Genomic DNA, 26789 nt, shown 5'->3' with positions numbered 1-26789 from the left:
TTATTTTTGTTTTAACCCCTTCACCCTGTGGAGCTGTGGCAATGGGAGCTGTGAAAACCTGGGTGTAGCAGGGTGTAGCAAGATGGCCACCAGGAACCAATATAGGCCGAAGCCAGGGTCTCGCCTGGAGGGTGTTGCCAGGGATGATTGTTGCCTGATGCAACGGTAAAAGGGTAGCAGTGAACCAGTCCTCATAAGCCCCCAGGGGTGGCCTAGCAAGGGATCCTCCTGACGGTGTGGGGAGGGGGGGGGGGAATTGGAGGGGAGCAGGCAGGTGGAAGTCCAAATATCCCCACAGGGGACTCACCAGGCCGGAGGGGTGCAGGGCAGGTGATCCCAGGAGCCTCCTGTGTGCAGCGGTGCGGCGGCCGAGTACGTCTCCTCCGGGATGCCTGGTTCCGCCGCCGGGCAGCCCCGCAGGAAAGTCCGGGGATTATGGAGGCCTAGTAGGCCGCAAGATGGCGCCCGACGCGGCGGCCTCCAGCGGCCAGAACGGATCAAATCCCGCGGTCCCCGAGCGAGAGATGGCCAACAAATGCACCCCGACCTGTGGAGAAGCGTCCGAGGAGCAAGATGAGGTGTTTTTTTTGCACTTAGGGCGTCCTGGAGCGGAGGATGGCACCAGATTAACAGAGGCCTGACGGAGCTCTGCTGAAAAGCGTCCGTCCTCGGTCCCGGCCGGCCACGCCCCCCTGTCTCCCTCACTTACTTCTTTGGGGAGCTGGGCAGTGGCACTGGCTGTGTGATTGGTGGTTGTGAGTGTACAGGCAACTCCACTTGTTTTATACTAGGTTTCTTGCCTATCCCATAAAAATAAGAAGCCATGACACCTGTAGAAGCAGAAGGAAGCACTGCACTGGCAGTGGAAGTGGCAACAGATGGTGGTCTGGCAGGAAAACTCATAGTAGAACTGGTGGTGGTGGAACTAGCTTTGCTGGTGGCAGTGGTGGTGGCATCCACTGTTGTGGACAGCATGTTTGTGGCAGCAGAAGTGTCAGAGACACTAGTAGCAGAGACCTTGCCACTTTTTTTTTTTTTTAGCAAGGAGTCCACCACGACCACTACCTGCCTTCGCGTTTCCATTAGAACGGTACATTGCTGTTTCTGTATATATATTATATACTCGTTCAAACAGAAACTGGTGGACTGGTGATAGCGATCACTGATGATCAGACAGGTAACAAGTCTAATAAATCCCCACACAACACAGGCAGCCTCTGAGGCTATCACAGCAACACTAGAATCACTATAAGGTTCTCACACTAACACTATAGCATCAGATTTTTAGGAAAAAGCTAAGTTCAACTGTAGCTTGCTTCGCTATTGTTCTGCTGCTGTGCTAATGCTTAACCACTACAATACCGGGCACTTTCACCCCCTTCCTTCCCAGCCCAATTTTCAGCTTTCAGCGCTCTCGCACTTTCAATGACAATTGCGCGGTCATGCTACACTGTACCCAAATGAAATTTTTATCATTTTGTTCACACAAATAGAGCTTTATTTTGGTGGTATTTATTCACGACTCCGTTTTTTATTTTTTCCGATATAAGCGCAAAAAAACCTGGAAATTTTGGAAAAAAACTATATTTAATTTTTTCTATTTTAAAAGAAATCCAATGAAATCAAATTTTGGCGTAAATTTAAGCCAAAATGTATTCTGCTACATGTTTTTGGTAAAAAAAAAAAAATTTCCATTAAGTGTATAATAATTGGTTTGTGTGATCATGGACATATGTACGCAAATGATCATGTACATATGTGTGCAGGTGATCACGGACATATGTGTGCAGATAATCATGTGATTTTAGTGGGACATATGTGGGGGACATGTGTTTTTATTATTTGGGGGACATGTCTTTTTATTGTTTGGGGACATGTGTTTTTATTATTTGGGGACATGTCTTTTTATTGTTTGGGGACATGTGTTTTTATTATTTGGGGACATGTCTTTTTATTGTTTGGGGACATGTGTTTTTATTATTTGGGGACATGTCTTTTTATTGTTTGGGGACATGTGTTTTTATTATTTGGGGACATGTGTTTTTATTATTTGGGGACATGTCTTTTTATTGTTTGGGGACATGTGTTTTTATTATTTGGGGACATGTCTTTTTATTGTTTGGGGACATGTGTTTTTATTATTTGGGGACATGTGTTTTTATTATTTGGGGACATGTCTTTTTATTGTTTGGGGACATGTGTTTTTATTATTTGAGGACATGTGTGTATTACACTAGACTAGTGATCAGTTAGTAAAAAGCTGTAAAAACAGCTCATACTCACTGATCACCAGCCGGCTGCAGCGATCTGCTCTCGTCTCCTCAGCGACGACTTCCGTGTGAGGAGAGGAGAGCCGATTGCCTAGCAACCGGCTGTTTGTTTACATCACATGACAGCTGTGATTAGACACGGCCATCATGTGATCAGGAGGGCCAATCGCAGAGCCCTCCTGCCGATCTGAGATGCGCCAGGTCCGGGTGACACGAGCGCATCGGGATCGCGCCGATGTGCGGGCACGATCCCCCTCCTTCTGATGGACGTTCCTGAACGTCCAGTCAGAAGGAGGCGGCTCCCACCCGGCCGTATATGTACTTCCCCGGGTGGGAAGTGGTTAATTGCTAAATGATTCAGGTTCTCTGACAAACGGACCAGCTAAGATTGAATGTCTTCTGAAATAATTCAGTGTGTGTCTCTCTCTGCTAGCAATCATAAGTGAATGTAAGTTGGCTGTACACGTGTTCTGTTAGTTCCGGCTATTTTACTGCTCCTCCTCTTTGATTACAATCAGCCAATAACATTCATCATCATCATCATCATTATTTTTTTTTATTTTCCTTCCCCCACCCAATTCCAGAATCTTTTCTCTCTGTCAAATCTGTTCTCTCTATGTTGAATATTTACTCTCTGTCAAAGCTTCTCTCTATATAATCTTGGACTAATAGAGGTAAACTAAATTTAGGCACATTCGACCACAGGTTCAATAGACAGATTGTTATTGTCAGAGTCACGTCGAATCTCCTATTCTATATCGAACTGTCACATCGAATCTCCTATCTATATCGAACTGTCACATCGAATCTCCTATCTATATCGAACTGTCACATCGAATCTCCTATCTATATGGAACTGTTGTAACAACGAAAACGAAAATAAAGCATTTATTTATGTCGGATCTTTCGTTTTTTCCGGATTCTGCACTTTCGTTATCGTTTGTCAAAATGAAAACGAAAATACCTGAAATTCGGACAGAAAACGAATGCACATGTCTAGTGTTAACCCCTTCAGTGTCATTAGTACAGTGAATTTTTTTATTTCATTTTTTTTCAGCATTAATCACTGTATTAGTGTCACTGGTCCTAAAAAAAAAAAAAAAAAGTGCCAATGTCCAATCTGTACACCGCAGTGTCGCAGTCGCTGAGTGCCGTCATTACTAGTAAAAATATTTAAAAGATTAAACATCCATAAATCTATCAAATAGTTTTTTGGTTTATGCAAAAGTTATAGTATCTACAACCAATATATGCTTATTGGGATTTTTGTTTTTTGTTTTGTACAAAAAAAAAATGTGGCATAATACAAATTAACCTAAATTGATGACACTTTAGATTTTTTTTTTTAATTTAATTTTTTTTAAATTGGGAATTTTTTCATAGCAGCAAGTAAAAAAAAAAAAAAAATTTCTAAATTGTCAGTCTTATTTTATTTATAGCGTAAACAAGAAAATAAAAGCATCAGAGGTGATCAAATTCCACCAAAAGAAAGATTTTGCGCAAAAGAAAGCTCTATTTGTGGGGGGGGGGGGAGACATGAATTGTATTTGTCAATCATACAATCCCTCACACACAATCCTATACCCACAGCTGATCCAGAGGAAGGTGAACAACCTGAGAAAAGCATGATCCAATTTGCTACAGCAGGGGAAAAATTCCTTCCTGATCCCCCGAGAAGCAATCAGATTTTCCCCGGATCAACTTTACCTATATGTATACTATATATGTGAGTACCCAGTTATATTATGTATATTTAGGAAAGAATCCCACATTTTTCACAGCTCTTACTGTGAAGGAACCTTTCCGTATTTGAAGATTAAATCTTTTTTTCCTCTAGACTAAAAAGTGTCCCCTTGTTCTCTGTAATGACCTTAAAGTGACCAACTCAACACCAAGTTCACTATATGGACCCCTAATATATTTATACAGTACATGTTGATCATATCTCCTCTTCTAAAGAGTGAATAAATTCAGTTCCTCTAATCTTTCCTCATAGCTTTTCTCCTCCATGCCTCTTATCAGTTTGGTTGCCCTTCTCTGCACTTTCTCCAGTTCCCCGATATCCTTTTTGAGAACTGGTGCCCAAAACTGAACTGCATATTCCAGATGAGGTCTTATTAATGATTTGAACAGGGGCAAAATGATATCTCTCTCTCTGAAGGCCATACCTCTCTTAATACAGGAAAGGACTTTTCTCGCTTTGGAAACCGCAGCTTGGCATTGCATGCTATTATTGAGCTTATGATCTACCAAAACCCCCAGATCCTTCTCCACTATGGATCCCCCCCAGTTGTACTCCCTCTAAAATGTATGATGCATGCATATTCTTACCCCCTCACCAACTGCATAATTTTACAATTATCAACATTAAACCCCATTTGCCACTTAGTTGCCCAATTAGACAGAGCATTGAGGTTGGCTTGTAAATTGGAGACATCCTGTAAGGACGTTATTCCACTGCATAGCTTGGTGTCACCTGCAAAGACAGAAATGGTACTTTTAAGTCAAGACCCTATATCGTAAAGATATTAAAAGGTAAGAGTCCCAACACTGAATCTTGGGGGTACACCACTAATACTGAACCTTGGGGTACACCGCTGATAACCTTAGACCAGGGGCCCACCTGCTGTTGCAGAACTACAAGTCCCATCATGTCTCTGGGAGTAATTTGTAACTGCCAGCATGGAGGGGCCCCAGGTTGCCTACCCCTGCCTTAGATCATTTAGAGTAAGAATCATTAACCACTACTCTCTGAATTCAGTCTTTTAGCCAGTTTTCTGCAATTTCCACATCCCTGGGAGGTCGATTCGGCGGTCCCTCACCTCCCTCTCTTCTCTCCCTGTCCCTATCTCCCCCCTCCCTGTGGGGGATGCTGCATGTGGTTGCAGAGTGGTGTGTGTCATGTGCAGGGGGTTCTCAGTTGGGGAGGGACTGCGTTGCCTGGCTGTGCCCTGATGTGTTTTTCTCTCCCGGGGGGGGGGGGGGGGGGAGGGTGTCTGGTGGCTGTCTGACGATCGCTGCAGTGCTGTTCACCACCATTTTTCTGTCACTGTCCCTCATGTTATTCAGTGTTCGGCGGCCATTTTCCCTATGCTTTTGTCCTTATACTGGATGCTCGGCGGCCATTTTCTTGAAGCCTGAGCACGTTTTTGGTCAGTCTCAAGAAGCAGCATGCTTTTCTGTAGCTGGGCGGCCATTTTTCCTGTGTTTATGCCCTTTATACTGGACGCTCAGTGGCCATTTTCTTGGAGCCTGAACACGCTGTAGATCGGTTTCAGCGTCATAAGCAGTAGTTCTGGATGACAGTGTGATCTCCTATGCACCTGGGAGCTGACAAGGGACACAGGCACTACTAGCTGGACAGCGCAGAACCAGTCAGGGTGGTGAGTCCTGCGGGAAAGAGCCCCTCAGCCAGCAGCAGTTAGGAGGGTGGGACCATCACTGTCTTAAGTCCCCATCAGGTGGCAGACAGGGTAGGGTCAGCATGGCTTCAGAAACTGGTGTTTCTTCCCCCGAAATCCAGGCAATTGCAACCAGTTCGCCTGCAGACTGTGCAGTGCCTCGGGACGCTTTGTCAGTGGTTCTCCATTCATTAGTTGCCAAGATGGAGGCGGTGCGTGGGCGCAAGGTGTTAAAAAGCGGCCCCTGCCCCCCATCCTCTGGGGAGAGCTCTGATGTAGATTCGGGCCCTGCTGAGGCTGGTGACCCCTGCTCTGTCATTTCAAATGACGCTGACCAGGACCGATCGGACAGTGAGGATGAGTCCCCGTCCGGGTCCGTGCGCGTTAAAGTGCTTGTTGGGGCACCTATCACAGCTGTGCGTGATACCCTGAAGATTCAGAAACCAGCAGATCCCTCCGCTGATGTAGCGGTCCCTTTTGGGTCCCGTAAGCCAGCCCGTTTACCTAAGGTGTATGACTTATTTTGATAAGTTCATTTACAAGGAATGGGGTCGACTGCAACGGACCTTTTTCGGTCCTCAAATACATGGTGGTGCATTATCCCTTTTGAGTAGAGCCCCCAGTATCCAGGTTAAACAAAGTAACCACGATCCCGGTAGAAGGGACTCCTGCATTCAAGGACCCCACGGACAGGAAGGCCAAGACAGTGACTCGTTCCTTGTTTATGGTTGTGGGGTCAACCATGCGACCAGTACTGGCATCCGCACTTGTGTCGCAGACACTGAGTGGGCAAAAGGGTTGCACCGCAAATTGGGGGAGCAACAGGCTTCTCCTGTCTGCGTGGAACTAGCAGACCAATTAGTGCATGGCCTTAAGTACGTTTTGATGTGGCCCTGGAAACCCTCCCTCTGCTATCCAGGGCTTCAGTGTCTGCAGTGGTGCTGAGGCGCCTGATTTGGTTAAAATGCTGGTCTGCCGACCAGGCATCCAAAAAAGCCCTGACGGATCTCCCCTTCCTTGGCCACAGGCCAGGAAGGCTAAGGAGCCACGCTGTAGACAAGGGCCCTCTTTTTCCACTCACAAACGGCTTTTTCGTCTGCCCGGGGCTTCGACCAAGCGTCCCCAGCCCAACAGGATGACTTCTGAAGGACCAAGAGTGTCCCTGGAACCGCAAGCCTGCGAGCAAGAGTGCTACCTGATGAAGGTTTGCCCCCACCCGCGACACTTGTGGGGAGTCGCCTTTGCGAGTTTGCAACCCAATGGACCTCTCGGCTGTCCGACCAATGGGTCTACCATCTGATTTCCTCCAGCTACAAGATAGTTTCTCTCTTGGCCGCAAAACAGATTCTCCCCCTCCAGAGTCGTGGGATGTAGTACCTCTTCTGGTTTTGGAACGCTTCCAGGGGTTCTACTCAAACCTGTCTGGACGTACCCCTTCCTTTTTGGGAACTACAATCTTGGACCTAAAAGCCCTCAACCACTTAGTGAAAGTGCAGAGGTTCAGAATGGTATCAGTTAGCTCAGTAGTCTCTGCACTCCATCAAGGGGACTCCCTGGCATCCTTAGACATCCAGGATGCGTACCTGCACATACCCATATGGCTTTGGCATCAGAAGTTTCTGCGATTTGCAGTCGGGGAAGCCCGCTACCAGTTTGTAGCTCTCCCTTTTGCTTTGGCATCAGCCCCCTGAGTCTTTTTACCAAGGTATTGGCCCCTGTTTGGCGTTGCTGCGACAACACGGGATTGTAATCGTGGGATACCTAGGTGATCTCCTCCTGAGAGCATATTCCACCTCAGAGTTAGAGGAGGATGTGGTGATCACCATGCAGACACTGCAGGAATTTGGGTGGCTGTTGAACCTAAAGAAGTCGGTGGTAGTACCGACTCAGCGTTTGGAGTACCTAGGCTTGCTGCTGGACTCCATGAAAGCGAGAGTGTTTTTCCCTTCAGACAAACTGCAGACTCTCAGAGCCGCGGTAAAACTGTTGATGAACCGCAGGTGGTCGTCGCTACGCTTCTGTATGCGAGTTCTGCGACTCATGGTGACCTCCTTCGAAGCAGTATCGTATGCCTAGTTCCACACCAGAGTCCTGCAGAAGGAGATTTTGACAAAATGGGACAAATCTTCGTTGTCCCTGGATCGGCAGATTCAGGTCAGCCAGTTAGTCAGGGATTCCCTGATCTGGTGGCTGAGGTCCCCGGCACTTCTGTTCGGGAAGTCGTTCCTACCCCTGAAATGGACAGTGATCCCAACGAACGCCAGCCAAGATGGAGGAGAAAAGTTTCCTGTATGAAACAGCTTCATCACCTAGGTGTGAGGACATCTCTGTATCTATGATACAAAGCACACACAGTACAAAAATCTGAACTTTCAAAATAAGAGCATGGGAGGAAATCCCATCCAAAATGATTGTTGGGTGGTCCAAGTTGACAAAAACACACAAGCATGATAAAGGTAAGTTTGCTATGTGTTCTGTAGCCATGTTTTGCCTTCGCTGTCTGCTCACATGCCATGTATTTGCTGTTGTTCTTCTGCTTGTATTGTAACATGAGGGGGGAGAGAAATGCACTACAGCACTTGAAACATTGGTGACGCTGTGAATGGGTCCCACGCTATGATTTTACATGCGTGTGGGTGCCACTCAGAATGCATGACACCAGCCTACGAATGTGGGGTGTGTGACCTGTGGGCAAATCGCATGGTCAAAAACACAGACTGATCCGAAGACTAAGCTGACATCAAAAACACAACACAGAAGTCGATGCAAAAAGTTTATGCTCAGCAATACAGGAAAATAGTATTGGAAGTCCTTGTTTTCCAAATGTAATATAGATATTTGCATAAAACATGGGAATTGTTTGCCTTCTGTGTAGAACTAGACCGGAATCAAACACCCCATGGTGCATTTATAATCAGTTTTACAGAATGTGTTATTTTTACATTTTTAAAAATTTTTAGGAATACTTTTTTTTTCTAGTCAAGGAATCCGGTACCCCAGCTGGGTATCTCCTGCACTAGGGGTGCCCAACCTTTTGAAGAGCGAGGGCCATTTAAGCGAATTGGTAACTGGTCACGATGAGCGGAGTGGGAGGATGACAGGTTCGTGTCCACGGACACAGCCCACTCTACTCCTATTATGGGCCCTCTGATCCAATCTGATTCGCCCAGATGGAAGGGGCAGATCTCTTTCTATTTTTTTTTTTTTTTTTAGGTAGGCAAGTGTAAACAGACACAAGTCCGTTTTACATCTGCTGCTCCATAAAGATGAATAGTAAGTCCGATTGGGTCACGCCAATCATGTGAAAGGGGCCTAAGGCTGCTTTCACACTGATGCGCTGCGATTTGCCCAAACTGCGGGTGCAGCGCGGTGAACCTGTGAATTTTCTGCAGGTTAGCTGCACTTTGCCGTAAACCTCTATTATATCCTGCAGATGTGGGGCACTTTGAAGGTGCAACAAACCCGCAGGTAATAGAAGTCTATGGCTCAATGCAGGTAACCCGCAGCTGCACTGCACCTGTGGATCAGTTTGAAAGCAGACCGGTAACCACTGAAAAACAGATATCCATATATACGGTGAATTTAGCAATAAACTTACCTTAGCGGGGCACTATACAGGAAGCATTGGCTTATGTGGCTCTGCTCCGCAGGTTAAGGACGTGAGCCACACAGGGCACATGGGTCAGTTGTTCCTGTCGGAGAGCGGAGAGGAGGTTGGTGCTATTGTTGCAAACCGCCATTCCTGGCTTAAGCTGGAGTGGCGTCAACTGCCTCTCGGCCTGCCCCTGCAGAGCTGACAAAATATTTGCCCCAGTGTGGCTCCTGTCCACCAAACAAACCAGCGCAAGCACGGCATGGCATCTTTTTTTCCTGTGTACTTGCGTAGCCCCTTGAACGCCTATGGAGCACCGCTGGTTCCGAGGACAAAGCACTGGAAGAGGCCATTGAAGAAAAAGAAGAGGAGGGGGTGGAGGAGAGAGGCGTGCCACAACCAGTAGTAGCATTTTGGAGGTGTGGTGGCGGAACAACCTCCAACACTACTGCACCTTGTCCTGCATCCTTCCCAGCTGCCAGAAGAGTGACCCAATAGGCCGTGAAAGATAGGTAACGTCCCTGTCCATGCCTGCTGGACCATGAGTCAGCGGTAATATGCACCTTACCGCTGACCGCCCTGTCCAGCGAGGCATGTGCATTGCCTTCCACATGCCGGTAAAGAGCCGGAATCGCCTTCCGTGAGAAAAATTGGCATTTGGGAACCTGCCACTGAGGAACCGCACATTGCACAAACTCACGGAAGGGGGCCGAGTCTACCAACTGAAAAGGCAGCAGTTGAAGTGCTAGCAATTTAGCCAAGCTAGCATTCAACCGCTGGGCATGTGGATGGCTGGGAGTGAACTTCTTTCAACGGTCCAGCAGCTGGGGAAGGGACATTTGCCTGGTACAATTGGATGTTGGTGTACTGCTAGCAGAGTGCCCGACTGTGACACACCTAATTCTACACCTTCATTCCTCTCAGAGCAGGTTTCAGAGAGGACTGAAGGTCTAGTGGGGTTGGAGATCCCAGCTGATGAAGAGCAAGGAGAGGTCCACTTTGTTCTTTGTTGTGGGTTTTTGAGGTAAGCTTGTCCATGAGCTGCATGGCAGGTCAACATATGTCTGGTCAAGCATGTGGTGCCCAAGCGGCTGATGTTTTGGCCACGCGAGATACGCTTGAGACATATGTTGCAAATGGCAACGGTGCGATTTGATGCACTCGTCTCAAAAAAGGCCCACACCAAAGAAATTTTGGAATAACGTGCAGAGGCCCCTAAGCTGGCCCCCGGAGGGCATCCTGCCTCATTGGAGATGAGGAGTCAGTGCCCTCATCATCCCCTCCCTCTTCATCACTGGAGCAAATGTGGCAGTATGCTGCAGCTGATGGAACATCACTGCCAGATTGCTGTCCTTCTTGAGCATCCCCCCCTCTGGGCTCACGCTACTGCCTTCCTCTAGCTGGGTATCCTCATCAGAGCCTTCAAAATGCTGGGCATCCTCCTGGAGTATGTACCCAACACTGTGCTCAAACAGTTTGGGGGACTCCTCAGGAGGACATGGTGGGTCTAGGGAAAGAGTGATTGATGACATTGAGATGAGGGAAGAGGACGCGTTGGCAGCTGCTTTGCTAGTACCCTGAGCCTGGGTGAGAGAGGATGAGGAGGGCTTGGTCATTCACTCTACCAAGTCTTTGGCATGATGTGGCTCAACGCGTCCAGCTGCTGAAAATAAGGACAAGCGTGTCCCATGGCCACGTGCTGATGACGATGCACCACGTCCACGACCAGCACTGTTGTCTCTAGACACAGAGCCTGCTTTCCCTCTTTTATTGGCTCGTGCTTGTCTGCCTCTCCTTGTTGGCCTTCCAGACATAGTAATGGCCTGCAGGGAGATGGGAAAACCAGCAATTGGGTAGCTTTAGTTTAGGTGCACACTGAGCAGTTGACACAGTACACCGACTGTAATTACTGCAGCTGCCTGCCTGTGTTACAGAAACAGAACAACACCAGCAATAACACTGTGCAGGAGGCACACAACACCCACTCTAACTTCTGCACTGCAGATGACTGTATTACAGAAACAGAACACCAGTAATAAAGGGTAGCTTCAGGTGTATACTGTGCAGGAGGCACACAGCACCCACTGAACAAGCACTAGGTTCCCAAGCAGTAAAGACACTGTCCCTGCCTATCGTGCTCTTTCCCTGACCGCCGCACCACACTACACAAGGCCACCGCGCTGGCGGCCCTATATAGTGTGGGCCTTGTACTAAACCCCCCTGACCTATAATTGGCCACAGGCATCTGGGTTTTTCGAGGGAAGCACGAGCACTGTGGAGGATCAAGAAGTGTATTATTTTGTGGGGTTAACACTTTAATTATTGACTGAAATAAATAATGTGTGAAAACAAAACAATTGCTATCAAAATAAGAACTCTACAGCTACTGGTGTCCTGTTTACTGTGGTTTAGAAAATATGTTTTCCATTGGACAACCTGATCTTTGTGAATCTCCATCCGCAGGAACAAACTAGTTAAAAATAAAAATTGTGCACATCTTTTTTTTATTTTTTATTATTGTTTAATGAAACCGCTTTTTCACGAGGCACACTTACCCCCAGTTATTGCACAATTTTGATACATATGCAATTTCAGCTCCCGTTGGGTCCATGACAAACATGGCCTGCCCTGTCATGCTGAAAATCTAAAAGAAATTTAGAATTTTTTGGTAAACACAATTCATATTCACAATTTGGCCTCCATAGATAGAGCAGATCCACTCTGCAAGGTCATTGTGTTAGAGTTGAATATCTATACACACACATAAAGTCGAAACCTGTCAAGGATTGACCAAGACATTTTGTGGTTTAGAATTGTGTCCATTGTCATGATGAAGATGTAACCTAAGTTAGATATTAATTGAGATTTATACATTTTATTACTTTTTTCTTAGTTATTTTGATTTCCTTTTAAAGATAAGGTGGCAAACCTATACACGTGACAGCATGAAATAATAGAGTCCAATAACATGACTAAAGAAAGGTAAATTTAGACTATATATCACTAAAATCCAGTGTTGACCAACGTTTACGGGACACACCCAAATGTCCTCAGGAAAAATATTCTGCGCAAAAAGGTTTAAATTAAGTTAGTAATCAATGTGATCCATTTCTTACATATAGCTGTATCCGTGATAAGTGACCCACCTTTCCAAGTTTGTGTATTTGCCCATTCCGGTGTAATATGAAATGACAAATGATCATGCTGAACAATAAAGAAAACACACACAGTTCACAGAAGTCACACTTGCCTGCTGGTTTTTAATTATGTGATGTAGATATGCGTCAATTACCTGTATTTGAAACAAAAGAAATTCCCTATAAGAACACATTTGACTTGAAGACATTTTCACCAGTATTGAGGTAGTCTCTTACCTCATCTACCAGCCACTTTGCATGCAGTAAGTAAAACCGGGGGAAACTCAATACATGGGTTACTCCAAAATGTACCCTGAGCACAAAATTTGGGGGGGGGGGGCGCTATTACGGTACCTAAATAGAATAATCGTAGATAATAAAAATTTAATTAGCATTTATTAAATGGTTTATAAAAAAAACACACAAATAAGTCAAAAAGACAGTACATAATACAAAATAGTGAGGGTTACAATAATTACAAAGGACCCCACATAAGAGGGGACATATTCAAGTAGAATGGGCGTGTTCCTCGACCGGTTTCGCCGCTATATGCCGCTTCATCAGGAGGCGTCATCTACAGTATCTAATATATAAAAAATATCTTTAAACAATAAATCACAGTACATAATTCGTAAACAAAAGCACTAAAAACATTATTTAATTTTTTTGTTAACATCTGGAGTATCACAATACAGTCCCAGTGACTCACCCGAAATGTTCAACCCTTGGCAATAAAGGCAGCAATTTTTGAGATACCCTCCATTGGGGTGACCCCCTGGGGGCGGAAACGGGGGGGGGGGGGGGGGGGCAGAGCGCGATGGAGCAGCAGATGTCAACTAGAGACAGGATACAATGATGGTGATTGTGTCAGTTAACTATTAGTCACAATTGCAGTGCCCATGGAAAAAAATGATGGCAAAAGAAAATAAGTTAGAGGTTAGTGAAAGGACCCCCAAGCCATAGAAAAAGTCAGTGTGAACCATGGGCCAGTTTCTATAGTGGTACAGAATGGATAATAAATGGAGCTCTAAGGCTTAAGAATGTTAATGACATACCAACACTGTGTCTATGCACAGATATGGACCAGGATGGCACAAAGTCCTAAATTGGTACACTTCTCCGAGGGACAGTCCAGAGGTGTTTTAGCAGGAAAGAGCTAAATAATAGTAAGGAAAATCCAAAGACCTTAAGCTATTAAAAAAATTAAAGGGTCCAGATTATAAACGAAACAACATATCACGCCGGTCATAGTGATGCGTATACAGCCGCTCCATAAGGAGACAGTGAGCCTTAACGTTTAGAGTAAGGGGTTAACAATAATAGATCAGACCGCAATAGTAATCATACAATCGCTCCCTATGGGGACAACAACTCTTAACATTTAAGGTCCATGGTAAATGTTATGTAAAATCTCTATACACATTGCAGTTACCTGGCAACCGCCAATAAAGTCTGCAGCATTAATTTCTGGCTTGCGCCGCTCTGAGTATCAATCTCAGAACGGCACCTTAAATACCCCCATCCCGGAAGTACACAGAGCGTGACTGGCGCTCAGTGACGTCCGCTGAGGATAGTAGTGCACGTGCGCCGATCTTCGGCTACGCGCGCACCCTCCTGTAGTGAAAGTCTAGTGCATTCAGCAACAGGGAAAGAGGTGGGCGCGGCCAGGGAGTACATCATCAAATGGGAGTGCTACTCCGCGGCAGCCCATCCCACTGGCAGACGTAATCCGGGTCTGGCTATCGAATGCGTACCCACATGTACGCACACCCCCAACAGATTGTGACGCTAAATTAGTGTCAGCAGTGGGGGGAAGGAAGGAACAACAGCCCCAAATCCTGGAGCTGAGTTAAACCTCCCTTGGTCGCCAAGTTTCTGCCCATGGGGGGAGAATAAAGTCCTCAAGCCGTCTCAGCCAGAGACATCTAAGGAGAGTCACAGAGAATTAGTTAAATTAGTTACTAAGAGATATAAACAATGAAGCAAATAAAGAGAGCCGGGGGTGTATCCCATATTTGAGGGGGGGCCCAGACAAAATATTTTGCCAGAACACCCCTCAAGGGGGCACCCTCGGTGACACATTATAACAATAGGTACGGTTAAATTAAAAAAGCCTCAAAACAAAATCAACAGAACAGAACAAGTTCCAGACAAAATAAATAAAAAACAAAAACTTTGAGGGTTTAGTTCACATAATCAATATCTACATGACAATCGAGAAGAATAGTGCAAAAATTTTTTATAATATTGATAATAATAAATTCAGAAATGTACTTATAAACGAGGAGTGATTCAATCAAAGAAAATATTTATACGAATGAGCTTCATTTAGTCCGGGGGCTATATGGGCATTAAGACGCTCAATCCAAAGAGCTTTGCGTTTGAGAATTTCACGGTCCCAATCCCCACCTCTGGTATTCTGTGGGATTACTTCCAAAACCATGAATTTAACATTGTCAGGTTGAAATCTATGGTGAATCCCAATGTGTCTACCCACTGTGGTCAACTTGCCATTTGTGGAATATTATAAATGGTCACCTAGGCGTTGCCGTAATTCCCTAAAGGTCTTGCCTACATAAAAGGCCTTGCAGGCGGAAACCATTAGGTATATCACTCCTCTCGTGCCACAATTGGCATGTTGTGAGGGTGAAAAAGTCTGACCATTTGGCAAAATGAACGAATCTCTCTCAAGTATCCATGGGCATTTAGGACATTGACCGCATCTAAAAGGTCCTTCGGGGACCCTCCATTGACCTAGGATGAGCCCTGTAATGGCTACTCGTGAGTTTATCTCTGAGGGTAGTGGCTTTCCTAAACACTAATTCGGGGATAGATCTTACATATTTACCTATTATCTGATGATCTGTTAATAGGTGCCAGTGTTCAGAGAGAAGGTGACTAAGTTGTTGGTGATGCATAGAATATTTTGTCAAAATTTTTACAGTAGACGGTTGTTTCTCATGTGGGGGATCATATAATAAGGATGCTCGGCTACACGAAAAGGCTTTATTAAAAGCCTTTAAGTTAGTCCGGCTATAGCCTCTGACCAGAAGACGTTCACGTAGTGAATGCATTGGCTTGTGCAAAAAAATCCCCGTCCTCTGTGCAGTTACATCTCAATCTGAGATATTGAGCGTATGGAATACTGCGGACCAGAGGACGTGGATGTGAGCTAGAGGCATGTAAAATAGTATTGCCCGCTGTGGGCTTCCAAAATAAATCTGTAGTGAGTTTGCCAGATGCATTCTTGATGATATTCAAATCAAGGAAAGAAATATTAGAATCATCCACTGGTATGGTAAAATGCAAATTGTAGTTATTGTGATTCAATGTGTCGATGAAGGCCTTTAGATCTGATTTTGAGCCAGTCCAAACTACAAATATGTCATCTATATACCTATGCCAGCAGAGGACATGGTTCAAAAAGTGCTGTAAAGTATCGTCACCAAAAATTGATTTTTCCCACCCTCCCAAATAAAGATTGGCATGTGAAGGGGCATAAGATTGTGCCCATGGCTACTACACCCTGGACTTGTAAATACAGTTGGTCCATAAAAAGAAAATAGTTCCTGTTAAGGATAAATTCTAACAGTTTTAAAATAAAATTGTTTAGGGGCCATGTTGTATGATCTTGTTCCTTTAAGAAAGTACCAGCCATCCGGATGCCCTGCTCGTGGGGGATGCTAGAGTAGAGCGCCTCTACATCAATAGCCATGAGGAGGGCGTCCGGAGGGATCTGGACATCTTCAATGTGTTATAAAAGATCTGTAGTATCTTTAATGTATGAAGGTAACCCTAGGACATGTGGCATAAGAAACGTGTCTACCAGCCTGCTGGCATTTTCCATAAGGGAACCCATACCAGAGACTATTGGTCGTCCGGGCAGTGTAATACGATTGTTATGGGTTTTGGGCAACGTATAAAATGACGGTGTCCGTGGTGTAGTAGTATTATTAATTTCAAAGTCCCTTCATCTATAAGACCCTCCAAAAAGGCACCGATGACCAGGTGACGGAATTCTGCAATAAAGGATTCCATTAGTACATGATTAATGGGAGAGTACCAAGACTCATTGTGCAAGACGGTGGTACACACGGTCTAATACTGCAAATGAGTCATTAATACTAAGTTGTCTCCCTTATCGGATTGTTTTATGACCAGATTGTTTTTTTTTTTCTGAAGTCTTTTTTAATAGCATGTTTTTAGTCAAATTAGAATATAGTGCGGGCCATTTGTGTTTTTTAAGAGATTTAATCGATTCATACAGGAAAGCCCAAATTGAAGGGCGGGTCATTAAATCTGGAAAGGATCGAGATTTAGCTTTTGAGTTTTTTTGTTGTTGGCAATCGCTGCCGATCTAAAGGGGATAGTGGCCAAATTTGTGGCCACAACGTCCCGACCGGGAACATTGTTCGAATCAGAGGTGTCAATAGCTCCTTTTTCGTAGAGTAACATTAAATCTCGTAAAGCTCTAAATTCCTGCATTTTAAAATGTTTAGTCCGTTCAGCCAACTCTTTTTCAAGATTTAACTTCTTCCTGTCTGACTCGAATATAAAACTGTATGTTAGATTCCCGGGCAAATAAAGATCATTGATGGTCTCATAAACGTTAATTGACTCAGACGGGCAAAAGCCTAGGCCCAGCTGTAACACTTCACTTCTGAATTAAGCTCAATGGACGTAAGGTTAATGGTATTGACCGTGGGTGTATCAATAACATGTGTTTCATTGTTAATTACGGAATGCTGGATGCGGACGTTTTTTGCACGAACGCATCCACTTTGCATGCAGTGTTTTTAAATGAGGAGGCAAACGGTGGGTAAGACCCTACAACAACTTCCAGTGACTTCTCGTCTTCTTTCTGCCATAACACTTGAACTGGGGAGGCAACAGTAAAAAAATTAGCATGTAAAAAATGTGATTGATCTAAACAAAAATCAAGCACTAACAGCGCTTTTCTGCATATTCAAAATACTAATGATTCCCTATAGTTCTCAAAATGCAGTCCAAATGCATTTGGTGTGTCACTATTAATCTTAGTAATTATCACCAATCAATGTCCAAAAGCGGTTGAAAATTAGTATACACCATTTCAACATAAGGCACATCAAAATATTTCCATCAATCTATTTGCAGGGAACATGCAGGGTAAAAGGAATCCTCCCGTGTAGTAGGTAATTGTCAGAGTCCTACACCTTCACCGTTTGCACCGCAGTGTGGATCCCCTTAAATGGCAACTTACCAGAAGCTTTTAACTTTGGAGCCTGTCTGCTTAATCCCGCTGGGTAGGCACCTCTTATTTCCTCCTGCCTCCTCCGCTCTATTCTGCTGTCCTCGTTGGCATTAGGCGTGTAAAAAATGCAAGGGGTCCAATATCGTGTTATACCCTTTATTGTAAAAAAAACCCCTCTCCCCCCTTACAAATTGCGCATACTTAAAATCAATGTGTTAAAAGCATATACATAGGTTGTCAGTACTTCAGATCGAACGTCTCACCGTCAGGCTGATATCCTCTCACGTCACTGCCTGTCGGTAGAGTCCCGGGTGTTCGTCTGCTCCTGTTCAACCTCACTACTCGCGTGGCCACGCCCTGATGCGTTTCGTGATTACGTCTTCAGAGGGCGTGGCCACGCAGTGTACGCTGTATTTATTTATAGTAGGCTTAAGTGGAGGCAGGACGACGTCATATCCTCTATGTCGCCTCCCGTCTGCCCTCCCTTTTCTCCTCCCATCCGCGCAGGCCACTGTCTGCAACCTATGTATTTCCGGTTTGTTCACCTCCGAATACTGGATATGGTGTCCTCGGATGTTGACAATTAGACAGCGGTCCGCACGAGTGTATTCACATCCTCCGCATAGCGTACCATATATTGGCGCCGTGCGGAGGGTGTGGAGGAACTTTATATGGTTGTTATCCATATTCAGCATGTCATACTAACTTTTCATTCATATTGGGTATAGTAATTACATTAAAAAACTTTAAACCATTATGAGACATTAGATAGACACATCATCCTAATTGTTCATAATTAACCTTTTTTTTTTATATTCGGGCTGAATTTTGTCCATGCCTATTCATTATTCTTACTCATCTTATTTTTATTTATCCTATTTGCGTTAATCCTCAAATTTATAATATGCCTATACTATGTTTTATTTCCCTTGCTTTATTCATAGATGGAATATTCCTTACCTAATATTAATACTCGGTATTTACATTAATTATGAAGTTATACTGTACCTGAACTTTTTTTTATATATTCTGCCCAACATAGTACCCGCCATGTTAGTATTGGTATTTCTTCCTAACTGCCTTTCTTGCAGACTACAATGGGAGAAACTGTATTTGGATGTATTTCCCTCTACAATTTCTAACTATCCCCCCTCTCATCAGTAGTTACTAATATGACAATTCACATCTAATCCTATATTGAGGCCCTTAGGGCTAAGAGTGTCTGTTAAAAAGATCCATTCTGTTTCTCACCGGGAGATCTCCCTCACCATGTTTGCTCCTCTCCAGTTCGGATACATTTTGTCAATTCCCCAAAATTTTAATCCTTTTTGGGTCTTTATTGTGTTTGTTCCTAAAGTGCAGTGATACACTGTGTTCCCTATACCCTATAGTGATGTTGTAAATGTGTTCCGCCACACGTGTGGTAAGCATCCGTTTGGTGCGGCCTATATACATTAGGCCGCATGGACATTCTAATGCGTAAACCACATGTGTGGACTTACAGGTGATACACTCCTTAATTTGAAATTCTTTTCCATTGGCCGTAGATGTAAATGAAGTCAGCCCCCTAAGGTGTGTGGACACTTGTCTGCATGTTTTGCATCTCCTACATTCGTGGAACCCTGTTTGTTCCCAAAACATTTTTAACCACTTGGTCGCCAAACGTGGCATTTTTTTTCTGTATATAAATGGTGGTTTTTGTGGTAAAATCTTTCCTATTATTCTGTCCATCTGGAATATATGCCAGTGTTTAGAAATAATGTCCTCTATATCTTTATATTGTTTATGATACTGAGATATAAAGCCCCATTCAAAGGTATTGTCCTTTTGTTTGTTGGTTGTAAGTAATGATCTTGGGTTTTTTGGCCTATGTCATTAAGGCCGCGTACACACGGGTGGATTGTCTGTCCAACTTAGTCCGCTGAACCGTGTTTCAGCGGACAATCTCTGCTCGTGTGTGGGCTTCAGCGGACAGTCCGACGGACTTTGTCTTTCGGAATTTCCGTAATTTTGTCCGCTGAAACTTGGTTTTGTCCGTCCAAACTTGGTTTCAGCGGACAGTCCGCTCGTGTGTAGGCAAGTTGGACGAACTAAGTATGGCGCATGCTCAGAAAGGGTTTACACGGCCGAAGGTTGCATTGCAGTGTATTGGACGTCGTTTTTCTAGTCCCGTCGTACGTGCTGTACACGTCATCGCGCACGGTTTCAGCGGACTGTCTGCTTATCGTGTGTGGTCAAGTCCGTTCATTCAAAAGTTGAACGGACTGTCTGTCGGATTGTTTGACGAACTTAGTTGGGCGGACAATCCGCCCGTGTGTACGCGGCCTAATTAACCTATCCAGTGTCACAGCTTTATATTCCTTCTCTTCAAATTGCATTTTTAACGTATTGGATTGTGTAGTATAGTCCGAATTTGTTGTGCAGTTACGTCTTATCCTTGTAAACTGTCCTTTGGGAATGTTCATCAACCATTTGGGGTGATGTCCACTTTGTATTGGGATGAAGCTATTCCTGTCTGTACTTTTGAAATATGTTTTTGTGTATAGGTGATTTCCTTCTTTTATTACCACTACATCTAGATAGTGTATTTGTTGCTGATTCCAGCTATAGTCTAATTTGATATGGTTTGGATTACTATTTAAGTGTGTTGTAAATTCTTCCAATGATGTTTCTGTGCCCTCCCATAAGAGGAACACGTCATCGACGTATCTACTGTAGAAAGTGAGTTCACTGTGTCTGTTTTGATAAATCCACTTGTCTTCCCATTGACTCATGAACAAATTCGCAATACTTGGAGCGAATTTGGCTCCCATGGCGACTCCTGTCTTTTGACTGTGGAAGTCGCCATTGTACCAAAAATAGTTGTGGGTGAGGCAGTAGTCCAAAATCATGCCCAAAAAAATTTTCTGCTCAAAAGGAATATAATCCCTACCGAGTGCCCAATTGAGTGCTAACTGCGCGTCGTCATGTTGTATGATTGTATACAATGACGACACGTCTGCCGTAACTAGGTATGTTTCCTTCTCAGTTGATATATTTACTTGTTTAATTTTTTGTACGAAAGATGTAGTATCTTTCAGATACGCTTTGGTTTTCTTGACGCTAGTTTGTAAAAAAACGTCTAAATATTCTCCTAATCTTGCCGTGACTGATTCAATGCCATTTACAATTGGTCTAGCTGGCAGTCTTAGAGCATCTTTGTGAATCTTGGGTACTGTGTAGATGGTAGGTATCCTATTGAAACTCGGGCTTAAATATTGTTTTTCCTTTTTTGTAATCACTCTCCTGTAGTATCCATAATCTACCAGATTATGTAGTGTCTCTCGATATTCTTTCGTGGGATCACCTTTAAGTTTTTAGTATATGTATCTTGATCTTGTAACATAGACTGTAATTGGGAGTGGTAGTATGATTTGTCCAAAATCACCCCCCCCCCTTTATCTGCTGGTCGCACTACTACATTTTTTCTCTTTTCTAATACCTTAATACCATCTGTGATGTGTTTAGGATTAACCTGTTTGTGTTCTGGTAAGGCCTCTAGATCTTTTAGTATTAGTTGTTTAAAAACTTCCACCTGATGGTTTGAGGGGTGTGGAGGGTTAAACAGTGATTTGTTTTTCAATCCACTGTTTATCCCTATGGTGCCTTTGATCTTATTGGTCCATGTACTTGTATCGTTGGATATGACATATTTCTTAATATTTAACTTTCTTACATATTTATGTATGTCCATGTAAACGTTAAATTTATTCATGGGTTTTATTGCTGTACATTTAAGGCCTGCATTTAGGATATTTGTTTCTTTTTGTGTTAGGGTGACACTAGATAGGTTATATATGCCACTTACTCGCGTTCTCTGGGTCTTTTTCTGCTGGACGCGGTGTCCAGCTCTGACCCCTCTTCGTGTCCTACTCTTGTGGGGCCTTGTGTCATATGTTGTGTCTCCCTCTGGGGAGGTTGCCACCATGCTTGTTGGTGGTTTTGATGTTGTGGGCGTCCCCTCCAAGGTCTTGTTCCTCGTGTCCGTCCCCTGAAGTTGCCCCCTCGTACCTCGCCCTAAAAAAAGGTTGATTTACGTCTCGGGGTATGTGTGTCATAGGGAGATTCCTCACGTAATGTCTCATATTTATTTTGGGTGTCCACATTATAATCATACTCTCTAGTTTTTACAATTGTGGGCCCCCTCCCTCTCCCTCGTTGATGACCTTTTCCTCTTTCTTTTTGTGTTTCATATGACAGGCGAGATGGAGACATATTGATTCTACTTTGTTGTTCAATATACTCTATTTGCTCTCTCTGTTGTATATTTTTGGGTATTACCTCTGATGTATCCTGCCTATTTACTCTGTGCTCATTATTTATTGCGCCACTCCCTGATGGATCCTGCCATAAATAAATAAATGTTGTTTGTTTTAAAATCTATAATATCTCTCCTAAATTTCTTTGCTTTTTTCCTTTGTACCTCTTTATCTACTTTCTCTAATCTTTTTATACTTTCATCAAAATTTATTAATTGTGATGTTCCCCTAATGGGTTCTAATTTTAACTGTAATTCTGCTCTTACTTTTTAACATATCCATCTTTTTCTTTTTACGTCTAAGTACTAGTTGTTGTAATTTCATACCAACGTCATAAAAAAAACCGCAACCACTCTGCAGTGGAGTCTGGGTCATCCAAGCCATCCTGCGGGCTTACTTCCCATCTCATGCTACGCATGATTATTTGTTCCTTTAAATAGTGCTCGAATGCATTAATATCCCACCAAGTGCAGATTTGTTTTTCCAATACATTCTCAAGGCTATTCAGAGTAACATTTAGATCCTCATTTTCCTCCCAACCTCCTTCTGCAGAGAAGATGGAACCCAAATCTATATTACGATTATCTAGGAAGTTTACCGAATCCATGTTCGCTCAAGGTGAACAACAAATCAAATATTTGTCTAAAAACTTTCAATAAAAACCAGAAATAACGTATATACTCTATGCACATACGTCTGACCTCAGCGCTCATGTAAGCCAATAAACTGTTAAAATAAATTCAATTGCTAGAGTGAAATCACTCTCTTATCTTTTAGCAGCTATTATATATCAAAGTAACAATGTAAAAAATGTGATTGATCTAAACAAAAATCAAGCACTAACAGCGCTTTACTGCATATTCAAAATACTAATGATTCCCTATAGTTCTCAAAATGCAGTCCAAATGCGTTTGGTGTGCCACTATTAATCTTAGTAATTATCACCAATCAATGTCCAAAAGCGGTTGAAAATGAGTATAAACCAGTTCAACATAAGGCACATCAAAATATTTCCATCAATCTATTTGCAGGGAACATGCAGGGTAAAAGGATTCCTTTTATAAATTAAATTAAGTGTTTATACTTTATACTTTTTCTGTATTTTTGTTGTCATGGGCTTCCTTTTGTCTTTTTCTGAGACTTGGAGATATTTTCCTCCGTGGTTGCTTTCTCTATCTCCATTGCAGCTTTCTCTATCTCCATTGCAGCTTCCTCTATCTCCATTGCAGCTTCCTCTATCTCCATTGCAGCTTCCTCTATCTCCATTGCAGCTTCCTCTATCTCCATTGCAGCTTCCTCTATCTCCATTGCAGCTTCCTCTATCTCCATTGCAGCTTCCTCTATCTCCATTGCAGCTTCCTCTATCTCCATTGCAGCTTCCTCTATCTCCATTGCAGCTTTCTCTATCTCCATTGCAGCTTCCTCTATCTCCATTGCAGCTTCCTCTATCTCCATTGCAGCTTCCTCTATCTCCATTGCAGCTTCCTCTATCTCCATTGCAGCTTCCTCTATCTCCATTGCAGCTTCCTCTATCTCCATTGCAGCTTCCTCTATCTCCATTGCAGCTTCCTCTATCTCCATTGCAGCTTCCTCTATCTCCATTGCAGCTTCCTCTATCTCCATTGCAGCTTTCTCTATCTCCATTGCAGCTTTCTTCTCCTCTATGAAGGAAACAGAACTAGTCTCCTGTGGGAGAATGATCTGGGAAAGCTAACAAAAAATAAATTGTGTGTATGTATATGTGTGTGTGTGTGTGTGTGTATATATATATATATATATATATATATATATATATATATATATATATATATATATATATATATACCGTATATACTTGAGTATAGGTCGATCCGAAAATAAGCCGAGGCCCCTAATTTACCACAAAAAAAATGGGAAAACTTATTGACTCGTGTATAAGCGGGGGGGAGACATGCCTGTCCATCCCTGTGTGTCCATCCCTGTGTGCCCATCCCTGTGTGCCCATCACTGTGTCCAGCCTACCTGTGTCCTGTGCCTCTTTGTCCTTCTGCAGCGATCTGCATGTAAAAACATACGGCGGCCATGCCAGGATCGCTGCACCTCTTCTCCTCGTCTGTGACAGATGGCAGCCATTCCACTGTTCAAAAGCCGCGCCTCCGTCTGTGATACGTGGAACACTCAATTTCCCAGCAGTCTGTGTTCCGCCTATCATGGACATCCTCTCATCCTCCTCCGTAGTATGAGGATGAGCGGATGTCCGTGATAGGCGGACCACTGACTGCTGGGAAATTGAGTGTTCCGCCTATCACAGACAGGGAGGCGCGGCTTTTGAATAGTGGAATGGCCGCCGTCTGTCTGCACGACACGCTGATCGGGTAGACAGACGGCGGTGACTCGAGTATAAGCCGAGGGGGGCACTTTCAGCCTAAAAAAAGGGGCTGAAAATCTCGGCTTATACTCGAGTATATACGGTGTATATATATGTGTGTGTATATATATATATGTATATATATATATATATATATATATATATATATATATATATATATATATATATATATGTGTGTGTGTATATATATATATATATATATATATATATATATATATATATATATATATATATATATATATATATATATATATTCGATTTACTAAAAAAAATGCAAATACATATAATACCCTAAAGGTATTAAAACAAAATGAAAATTCACAAAAGCAGGTGCACAATGTCACATAAAGCTGTATTGTCTTTGTAAATCTAGGAAGAGAACAGCCTATACATTTATAGATAAGCCCTGCAGCCTTAAATCACCTCTGCTTCACTGAAAGTGATAAGTTTTGCATATGTGAGCACAGAATTGCAGCACTGTTGTACAAAAACTAACCGGCATTTTAACAGGAACTTCAGCGGGGGAAAACTGCCTCCCTTCCATACATCAATTGAAACAGCGAAAACTTTGTGGTCGTTTGCATTTTTGACTGCAAAGAAAATTTTGGTTGGCAACTTTCGTCAGTGCTAGAATGACCCCCCAAAAAAAACAAAAAAATAAAAAAAACATAAAAAACAACAAGTTTACTTAACACCACATTTACAGCTCTCTAGAAAAGAGTCATTTGACGAGCCCCATACTCGAGAGAGGTATATCCTATGCTTTAACCACTTGCATGTTACAGATAAAAAAAAAATAGCCCACCCAGTCATTCACTTGTCAAGACATCGGTGTAGGGTAAGAAACCTAAAACACGGTTTATTCAAATACAGGTACAAAGAGATACAGTCAAGGGACGATCACCCTTCTTTGAATGACACTGGGAGGGGTAAACTACATTCAGTAACGAGAGACACAGGTATATGCAAACTATGAAGGGTTGGAGGAAAAATTCACCACCACCCACCTCCCCCTCGCAGTCAATAGCTGAGCCTGGTTTCTTTTACCATTATGCTACTGGGTTTCTGGGTCACACTATGGCCCCTATAGACACAGGGTCACATTCACCTAAGAGTTCCGGATATAAAAAAAAAAAATCACTAATCAAAAGCAGTGGACTGCAAACACAAATTTGAGTGGAAAAAAAAATAAAATGTAAATACAAATGAAACCCGTAGTTTTATGTTGTTTTCTCATCAAGCCCATTTGTTTGCGGATGGTACGCAGCTGTCACACTCCTTTTATATTCCCAGAAGTGTACAAAACCCATTGTTGAGCTGTAAAAAGGATGTTTAAAACAAAATGAAAGTAGTAACGTAACTCTTATAGCATTTCTTCTACAATGCTATTTTTAAAGTACACCTACTTGATTCACAAACTCTCTGCCTTGGTCAGACAGACGGGATTCTTTTTTGACACCCGTGTCTATATATCATAGAGCAAAAGTGTTGTTGTCCCACTTCAGCAGCAGTATTCGTTTTTACTGGGAATGCCTCCACTAACTAATGCAGGCCATACACGGTCGAATTTCGAACGAATTTTCTTTGCAAAATCAGAAAATTCGTTTTTTTTGTGATCCGATGATGCCACCATTGATTTTCGAAATTCGGCCGACCAAGCCTTCAATTTCACCTCATGTTGCTACAGAAAATAATTTTCTTGGCTGGGAATCTTCTTTTTCTCTCCGTAAATTTTCTTTTCTTATTAAATTTCTCGCACGATTCTCCCATCATTGATTAGGAAATCGTTCGTTTTTCTAAAAATTTCCAACATGTCCGATTCCTCAAATTTTATTTCCGCACGAAAATCGGCTATTGCTACAGCCCCACTAATGGTGCGAAATTCATACGAAAATTCTTAGATACGATTTTCGAAAGAAAATTCTTTCGAAATTCGAACCGTGTATGGCCAGCATATGAAAAATAATCTGTATCCTTGAGGATATATATATATATATATATATATATATATATATATATATATATATATATATATATATTTCCATTAACCGTTTTTGGCCATGGTCCCGTTAGGTCAATGCCAACGAGTTCCCACACATTTGACACCTAATGGGATTGAATAAATATTTTGTAAATGTATGAATGATATATTTTCACACTTATTATATCTATTCTGTAAAAATAAAAACACAGCTGTAACAACATTTACCTTAATAAACCGCAGTGGCTGGCTGTCTTTTCAATGGTTTTCCCACCTTCTGAGACTAATCACATTCGAGTACTTTGAAGAAAACAATTGTTAAAATGTGTACAGCTATTCTTTATGTGTAAATACACCAAATTTAGTAGATTGTATACCCAGTTGTCAATGTGTACAGTCTATTGCATTCCAGTAAAATCTGGAGCACACTGCAGAGCACATTTTTAGGATGCCCGTGTGACCGCCAATAGGGGAAGTGTGAAGTTGATTAAATATGCTCTTTGACTCAT

This window comes from Lithobates pipiens, unplaced genomic scaffold (assembly GCF_037356315.1).
Source record: "Lithobates pipiens isolate NorthernLeopardFrog02 unplaced genomic scaffold, aLitPip1_a1.2 Scaffold_19, whole genome shotgun sequence".
Taxonomy (NCBI): domain Eukaryota; kingdom Metazoa; phylum Chordata; class Amphibia; order Anura; family Ranidae; genus Lithobates; species Lithobates pipiens.
The sequence above is the reverse complement of the archived record's forward strand: the minus strand, read 5'-3'. Positions refer to the sequence as shown.